Source organism: Artemia franciscana, chromosome 3, assembly GCF_032884065.1.
Source record: "Artemia franciscana chromosome 3, ASM3288406v1, whole genome shotgun sequence".
NCBI lineage: Eukaryota > Metazoa > Arthropoda > Branchiopoda > Anostraca > Artemiidae > Artemia > Artemia franciscana.
The window spans coordinates 10,673,707-10,682,074 of NC_088865.1; the positions used below are offsets into that span (position 1 = coordinate 10,673,707).

At 29.3% G+C, this 8,368-nt stretch overlaps 1 long non-coding RNA gene across 1 annotated transcript; it reads right to left on the minus strand.

Moving 5' to 3' along the window:
- Positions 1 to 1,859: 1,859 nt before the first annotated feature.
- On the minus strand, positions 1,860 to 5,038 carry LOC136024874 (uncharacterized). Its single transcript, XR_010616946.1, has 2 exons — positions 4,202 to 5,038; positions 1,860 to 3,275 (listed from the first exon to the last, which is right to left on the minus strand). It is a non-coding gene; the product is annotated as an uncharacterized LOC136024874 (long non-coding RNA).
- Positions 5,039 to 8,368: the final 3,330 nt, after the last annotated feature.

Sequence of the window (8,368 nt, forward strand, 5' to 3'; positions counted from 1 at the left end):
TTTTTAATTAACCGAAAATCGACCAAAATTATGAGAAAGCCATTTAGCCAAAAAAAAATATACAAATTTCGATTTAATTATTCATGTGCGGAGAGCCAAAATCAAAACATTCATTGATTCAAAAACGTTCAGAAATTAAATCAGAAACTTTCTTTTTAGTTTTTTAATAGTTTTACCCTTTTTTAGTTTTTTTCATTTTTTTATTTTTTAGTTTTTTACCTTTTTTTTTAGTTTTTTAGCTTTTTTAGTTATTTAGCATTTTCTTTTTAGTTTTTTTGTAGTTTTTACCTTTTTTAGTTTTTTTGTTCTTTTGTGTTAATGCTAAAGAGAAGGTTCAAACCTGAAGCCTCTCGGACCTAGAACCTGAAACATAACAATTTACCAACTCAGCTACTTCGGCTTGAATACATTCGTTTTAAGCAGCTTCCTCGGGTGTTGCCATTGTAGGTTCTTCAGTCATTTTACAATTAGAAATTTCTCTTTCAACGATCTTCTTACAATTAAAAATTTGTCTTTGAACGATATTCTTAAATACCTGTGTCCTGGTCGTCATTTATATTCCCTGTGTCCCGGTCGTCATTTGTGTCCCGGTATCCCAGTCTGTAATTTCTCTTTGAGAGTCCCGGTCGTCATTTATATTCCCTCTGTCCCGGTCTGTAATTTCTCTTTGAGTGTTTTTTCTTTAAGTTTTTTTTAGTTTTTTACCTTTTTTCTTTTTTCAGTTTTCTTTTTCTTCTTTATTTTCAGCGTCACTATGAAATACATATCGCCGAACCTTTGTTTTTTCTTAAATAAAATCTGGTAGGCATTGATGACCTTATCCAAGTCAAAATCCCAAACCCAATCATCATCGCTATCATTTTCAGTTTTGAAATGTTTTGACTCTCACTGTCCAGGTGGATTTTCATCTAATTGCGCGGTTTTGCGTTCTTTAGCCGCAAGCCGGTTTTCTTGCCGTTCTTGTGATTCCTCGGCACGATTTCTTTTCTTACTTTCTCTATCAGCCGCAAGTTTTTTGGCATAGACTCTTTGAGCAGCTTCAGTCATTTTACAATTAAACATTTTTCCGTCCACGATCTTCTTACAATTAAAAATTTGTCTTTGAACGATTTTCTTAAATATTTTTAATGACAACAAAATTTTAATGATAAAAAACATAACGACAACTAACTTCATGAAGACATGATGACATGACGTCACTCGACAGACCCACAGACAAACAACTTATATATATATATACTAGCTGTTGGGGTGGCGCTTCGCGCCACCCCAACACCTAGTTGGTGGGGGTGCTTCGCGCCCCCCCCTAGCCCCCCCGCGCGCGTAAGTCGTTACGCGCCATAATAGTTACGCGCCATTGTAGTTGTGTCCCTATGTCCCACCTGTGAATATAGATAGATATATATATATATATATATATATATATATATATATATATATATATATATATATATATATATATATATATATATATATATATATATATATATATATATATATATATGGTTTTAACTACGTAAAACTTGCGAATATACAACATTCTTTGCTGTCCCATTGTCTTTGCATATAAATAGATTGTCAGGTTTACCGACTCTTGAACATGCAACATATAATGGTCCATGGGAAAACAATCTGTATTCAGATCTATACCTCATGATTCTAATGATTGCCCTTGAGCTTTGTTGATGGTGATTGCTAATCGACCATTCCCTGTCCCGGTGTCCCGGTCGTCATTTACATCCCCCTGTTTCCCCCGGTGTCCCCGTTGTAGTTGTGTCCCTGTGTCCCGGTCGTCATTTATATTCCCTGTGTCCCAGTCGTCATTTGTATCCCGGTGTCCCGGTCTGTATATACATTCGTTTTTTAGTTTTGTTTTTCTCCTTTATTTTTTTCCTTTTTTTTTCTTTTTTAGCTTATTTAGATTTTTAGATTTTTTAGTTTTTTTATTAGTTTTTAGTTTTTTTTTCTTTTTAGTTTTTTTGTCCCGGTCGTCATTTATATCCCCCTGTTTCCCCCGGTGTCCCCGTTGTAGTTGTGTCCCTGTGTCCCGGTCGTCATTTATATTCCCTGTGTCCCGGTCGTCATTTGTATCCCGGTGTACCGGTCTGTATATACATTCGTTTTTTAGTTTTGTTTTTCTCCTTTTTTTTCCTTTTTTTTCTTTTTTAGTTTATTTAGATTTTTAGATTTTTTAGTTTTTTTATTAGTTTTTAGTTTTTTTTTCTTTTTAGTTTTTTTGTAGTTTTTACCTTCTTTTTAGTTTTGTTAATTTTTTTTTTTACTTATGTCCTGGTCGTCATTTATACTCCCTGTGTCCCGGTGCTTTGTTGATTGCTAATCGAACATTCCTTTTGTCCTGGTCGCTTTCTCTTTGAGTGTCGTCATTTATTTTTTTCTTTTTTAGTTCTTTTAGTTTTTACCTTTTTTAGTTTTTTTTAGTTTTTTAGATGAAAATTTTTTTTAGTTTTTTCCTTTTTTTCTTTTTAGTTTTTTATTGGTTTTTACCTTTATGTTAGCTTATTTTTCAGTTTTTTCCTTTTTTTTTATTTTTTTTTTATTTTTTATTTTTTTTAGTTTTTTACCTTTTTTTAGTTTTTTTAGTTTTTTTAGTTTTTTAGCTTTTTTACTTTTTTTTATTAGTTTTTAGTTTTTTTGTAGTTTTTGCCTTTTTTTAGTTTTTTCAGTTTTTTTTTTAGTTTTTTATTGGTTTTTACCTTTATTTTAGCTTATTTTTCAGTTTTTTCCTTTTTTTAGTTTTTTTTTAGTTTTTAGTTTTTTTAGTTTTTTTACCTTTTTTAGTTTTTTTAGTTTTTTTAGTTTTTTAGCTTTTTTATTTTTTTTATTAGTTTTAGTTTTTTTTGTAGTTTTTGCCTTTTTTTTAGTTTTTTTAGTTTTTTAGCTTTTTTATTAGTTTTTAGTTTTTTTTTGTAGTTTTTGCCTTTTTTTAGTTTTTTTAGTTTTTTAGCTTTTTTATTTTTTTTATTAGTTTTTAGTTTTTTTTGTAGTTTTTGCCTTTTTTTAGTTTTTTCAGTTTTGACGTCACCTGATCCAGTTTTTTCAGGTGACGTCACCTGATCCACGATCCACAGATCCACAGACATCTTATTTTTATATATATAGATAGTTTTTTTTTTTACTTATGTCCTGGTCGTCATTTATACTCCCTGTGTCCCGGTGCCTTGTTGATTGCTAATCGAACATTCCTTTTGTCCTGGTCGCTTTCTCTTTGAGTTTCGTCATTTATTTTTTTCTTTTTTAGTTCTTTTAGTTTTTACCTTTTTTAGTTTTTTTTAGTTTTTTAGATGAAATTTTTTTTAGTTTTTTCCTTTTTTTCTTTTTAGTTTTTTATTGGGTTTTTACCTTTATTTTAGCTTATTTTTCAGTTTTTTCCTTTTTTTTAGTTTTTTTTTATTTTTTTTTTTTTTTAGGTTTTTACCTTTTTTTTAGTTTTTTAGTTTTTTTTAGTTTTTTAGCTTTTTTACTTTTTTTATTAGTTTTTAGTTTTTTTTTGTAGTTTTTGCCTTTTTTTTAGTTTTTTCAGTTTTTTTTTTAGTTTTTTATTGGTTTTTACCTTTATTTTAGCTTATTTTTCAGTTTTTTCCTTTTTTTTTTAGTTTTTTTTTAGTTTTTAGTTTTTTTTAGTTTTTTACCTTTTTTTAGTTTTTTTATTTTTTTAGTTTTTTAGCTTTTTTATTTTTTTATTAGTTTTTAGTTTTTTTTGTAGTTTTTGCCTTTTTTTTAGTTTTTTTAGTTTTTTAGCTTTTTTATTAGTTTTTAGTTTTTTTTGTAGTTTTTGCCTTTTCTTAGTTTTTTTAGTTTTTTAGCTTTTTTATTTTTTTTATTAGTTTTTAGTTTTTTTTTGTAGTTTTGCCTTTTTTTAGTTTTTTCAGTTTGACGTCACCTGATCCAGTTTTTTTCAGGTGACGTCACCTGATCCATCCACAGACAGACAGACAACTTATTTTTATATATTAGTTTTTAGTTTTTTTTTGTAGTTTTTGCCTTTTTTTAGTTTTTTTAGTTTTTTAGCTTTTTTATTTTTTTTATTAGTTTTTAGTTTTTTTGTAGTTTTTGCCTTTTTTTAGTTTTTTCAGTTTTGACGTCACCTGATCCAGTTTTTTCAGGTGACGTCACCTGATCCACGATCCACAGATCCACAGACATCTTATTTTTATATATATAGATAGTTTTTTTTTTTTACTTATGTCCTGGTCGTCATTTATACTCCCTGTGTCCCGGTGCCTTGTTGATTGCTAATCGAACATTCCTTTTGTCCTGGTCGCTTTCTCTTTGAGTTTCGTCATTTATTTTTTTCTTTTTTAGTTCTTTTAGTTTTTACCTTTTTTAGTTTTTTTTAGTTTTTTAGATGAAATTTTTTTTTAGTTTTTTCCTTTTTTTCTTTTTAGTTTTTTATTGGTTTTTACCTTTATTTTAGCTTATTTTTCAGTTTTTTCCTTTTTTTTAGTTTTTTTTTATTATTTTTTTTTTTTAGTTTTTTTACCTTTTTTTTAGTTTTTTAGTTTTTTTTAGTTTTTTAGCTTTTTTACTTTTTTTATTAGTTTTTAGTTTTTTTTTTGTAGTTTTTGCCTTTTTTTTAGTTTTTTCAGTTTTTTTTTTAGTTTTTTATTGGTTTTTACCTTTATTTTAGCTTATTTTTCAGTTTTTTCCTTTTTTTTTAGTTTTTTTTAGTTTTTAGTTTTTTTAGTTTTTTACCTTTTTTTAGTTTTTTTATTTTTTTAGTTTTTTAGCTTTTTTATTTTTTTTATTAGTTTTTAGTTTTTTTTGTAGTTTTTGCCTTTTTTTAGTTTTTTTAGTTTTTTAGCTTTTTTATTAGTTTTTAGTTTTTTTTGTAGTTTTTGCCTTTTTTTAGTTTTTTTAGTTTTTTAGCTTTTTTATTTTTTTATTAGTTTTTAGTTTTTTTGTAGTTTTTGCCTTTTTTTAGTTTTTTCAGTTTTGACGTCACCTGATCCAGTTTTTTCAGGTGACGTCACCTGATCCATCCACAGACAGACAGACAACTTATTTTTATATATATCTTCTATATATATAAAAATAAGTTGTCTGTGGATGGATGGATGGATGTGTCAGGTGACGTCACCTGAAAAACTGGATCTGGTGACGTCAAAACTGAAAAAACTAAAAAAAGGCAAAAAACTACAAAAAAAAACTAAAAACTAATAAAAAAAATAAAAAAGCTAAAAAACTAAAAAAACTATAAAGGTAAAAACCAATAAAAAACTAAAAAAAAAACTGAAAAAACTAAAAAAGGCAAAAACTACAAAAAAAAACTAAAAACTAATAAAAAAAGTAAAAAAGCTAAAAAACTAAAAAAAACTAAAAAAACTAAAAAAGGTAAAAAACTAAAAAAAATAAAAATAAAAAAAAACTAAAAAAAAGGAAAAAACTGAAAAATAAGCTAAAATAAAGGTAAAAACCAATAAAAAACTAAAAAGAAAAAAAGGAAAAACTAATAAATGACGACACTCAAAGAGAAAGCGACCAGGACAAAAGGAATGTTCGATTAGCAATCAACAAAGCACCGGGACACAGGGAGTATAAATGACGACCAGGACATAAGTAAAAAAAAAAACTATCTATATATATAAAAATAAGTTGTCAAACTAAAAAAAAGCAAAAACTACAAAAAAAAACTAAAAACTAATAAAAAATCTAAAAAACTAAAAAAACTAAAAAAAAGGCAAAAACTACAAAAAAACTAAAAACTAATAAAAAAAATAAAAAAGCTAAAAAACTAAAAAAACTAAAAAAACTAAAAAAAGGTAAAAAACTAAAAAAACTAAAAACTAAAAAAAACTAAAAAAAAGGAAAAAAACTGAAAAATAAGCTAAAATAAAGGTAAAAACCAATAAAAAACTAAAAAAAAAACTGAAAAAACTAAAAAAAGGCAAAAACTACAAAAAAACTAAAAACTAATAAAAAAAGTAAAAAAGCTAAAAAACTAAAAAAACTAAAAAAACTAAAAAAAGGTAAAAAACTAAAAAAAATAAAAAATAAAAAAAAATAAAAAAAAGGAAAAAACTGAAAAATAAGCTAACATAAAGGTAAAAACCAATAAAAACTAAAAAGAAAAAAAGGAAAAAACTAAAAAAAAATTTTCATCTAAAAAACTAAAAAAAACTAAAAAAGGTAAAAACTAAAAGAACTAAAAAAGAAAAAAATAAATGACGACACTCAAAGAGAAAGCGACCAGGACAAAAGGAATGTTCGATTAGCAATCAACAAAGCACCGGGACATAGGGAGTATAAATGACGACCAGGACATAAGTAAAAAAAAAATTAACAAAACTAAAAAGAAGGTAAAAACTACAAAAAAACTAAAAAGAAAAAAAAAACTAAAAACTAATAAAAAAACTAAAAAATCTAAAAATCTAAATAAACTAAAAAAGAAAAAAAAAGGAAAAAAATAAAGGAGAAAAACAAAACTAAAAAACGAATGTATATACAGACCGGTACACCGGGATACAAATGACGACCGGGACACAGGGAATATAAATGACGACCGGGACACAGGGACACAACTACAACGGGGACACCGGGGGAAACAGGGGGATATAAATGACGACCGGGACAAAAAAACTAAAAAGAAAAAAAAACTAAAAACTAATAAAAAAAACAAAAAAATCTAAAATCTAAATAAGCTAAAAAAGAAAAAAAAAGGAAAAAAATAAAGGAGAAAAACAAAACTAAAAAACGAATGTATATACAGACCGGGACACCGGGATACAAATGACGACCGGGACACAGGGAATATAAATGACGACCGGGACACAGGGACACAACTACAACGGGGACACCGGAGGAAACAGGGGGATGTAAATGACGACCGGGACACCGGGACAGGGAATGGTCGATTAGCAATCACCATCAACAAAGCTCAAGGGCAATCATTAGAATCATGAGGTATAGATCTGAATACAGATTGTTTTCCCATGGACCATTATATGTTGCATGTTCAAGAGTCGGTAAACCTGACAATCTATTTATATGCAAAGACAATGGGACAGCAAAGAATGTTGTATATTCGCAAGTTTTACGTAGTTAAAATCATATATATATATATCTATCTATATTCACAGGTGGGACATAGGGACACAACTACAATGGCGCGTAACTATTATGGCGCGTAACGACTTACGCGCGCGGGGGGGCTTGTAGATATATATATATATATATATATATATATATATTGGTGGGGCGCTTCGCGCCCCCCCCCAAGCCCCCCTGCGCGCGTAAGTCGTTACGCGCCATATTAGTTACGTGCCATTGTAGTTGTGTCCCTGTGTCCCACCTGTGAATAGAGATAGATATAAATATATGTTTTTAACTACGTAAAACATGCGAATATACAACATTCTTCGCTGTCCCATTGTCTGTGCATATAAATAGATTGTCAGGTTTACTGACTCTTGAACATGCAACATATAATTGTCCATGGGAAAAACAATCCGTATTCAGATCTATACCTCATTATTCTAATGATGTGTCCCTGTGTCCCGGTCGTCATTTATATTCCCTGTGTCCCGGTCGTCATTTGTGTCCCGGTGTCCCAGTTTGTAATTTCTCTTTGAGTGTCCCGGTCGTCATTTATATTCCCTGTGTCTCGGTCGTCATTTGTGTCCCGGTGTCCCAGTCTGTAATTTCTATTCGAACAATCCCTGCGTCCCGGTCGTCATTTATATATCCCGCCTGTGCCCCCGGCGTCCCCGTTGTAGTTGTGTCCCTGTGTCCCGGTCGTCATTTATATTCCCTGTGTCCCGGTCGTGATTTGTGTCCGGGTGTCCCAGTCTGTAATTTCTCTTTGAGGTTCCCGGTCGTCACTTATATTCCCTCTGTCTCGGTCGTCATTTGTGTCCCGGTCTGTAATTTCTCTTTGAGTGTTTTTTCTTTTTAGTTTTTTTTTAGTTTTTTACCTTTTTTCTATTTTTCAGTTTTCTTTTTCTTCTTTATTTTTCAGCGTCACTATGAAGTACATATCGACGAACCTTTGTTTTTTTAACTTAAATCTGGTAGGCATTGATGACCTTATCCAAGTCAAAATCCCAAACCCAATCATCATCGCTATCATTTTCAGTTTTGATATGTTTTGACTCTCGCTGTCCAGGTGGATTTTCATCTAACTGCGCGGTTTTGCGTTCTTTAGCCGCAAGCCTGTTTTCTTGCTGTTCTTTTGATTCCTCGGAACGCTTTCTTTTCTTACTTTCTCTATCAGCAGCAAGTTTTTTGGCATAAACTCTTTGAGCAGCTTCCTCGGCTGTTGCCATTGTAGGTTCTTCAGTCATTTTACAATTAAACATTTTTCCGTGAACAAATGTCTTAAATACCGTTAATGACGTCACTGTCAAAGCAA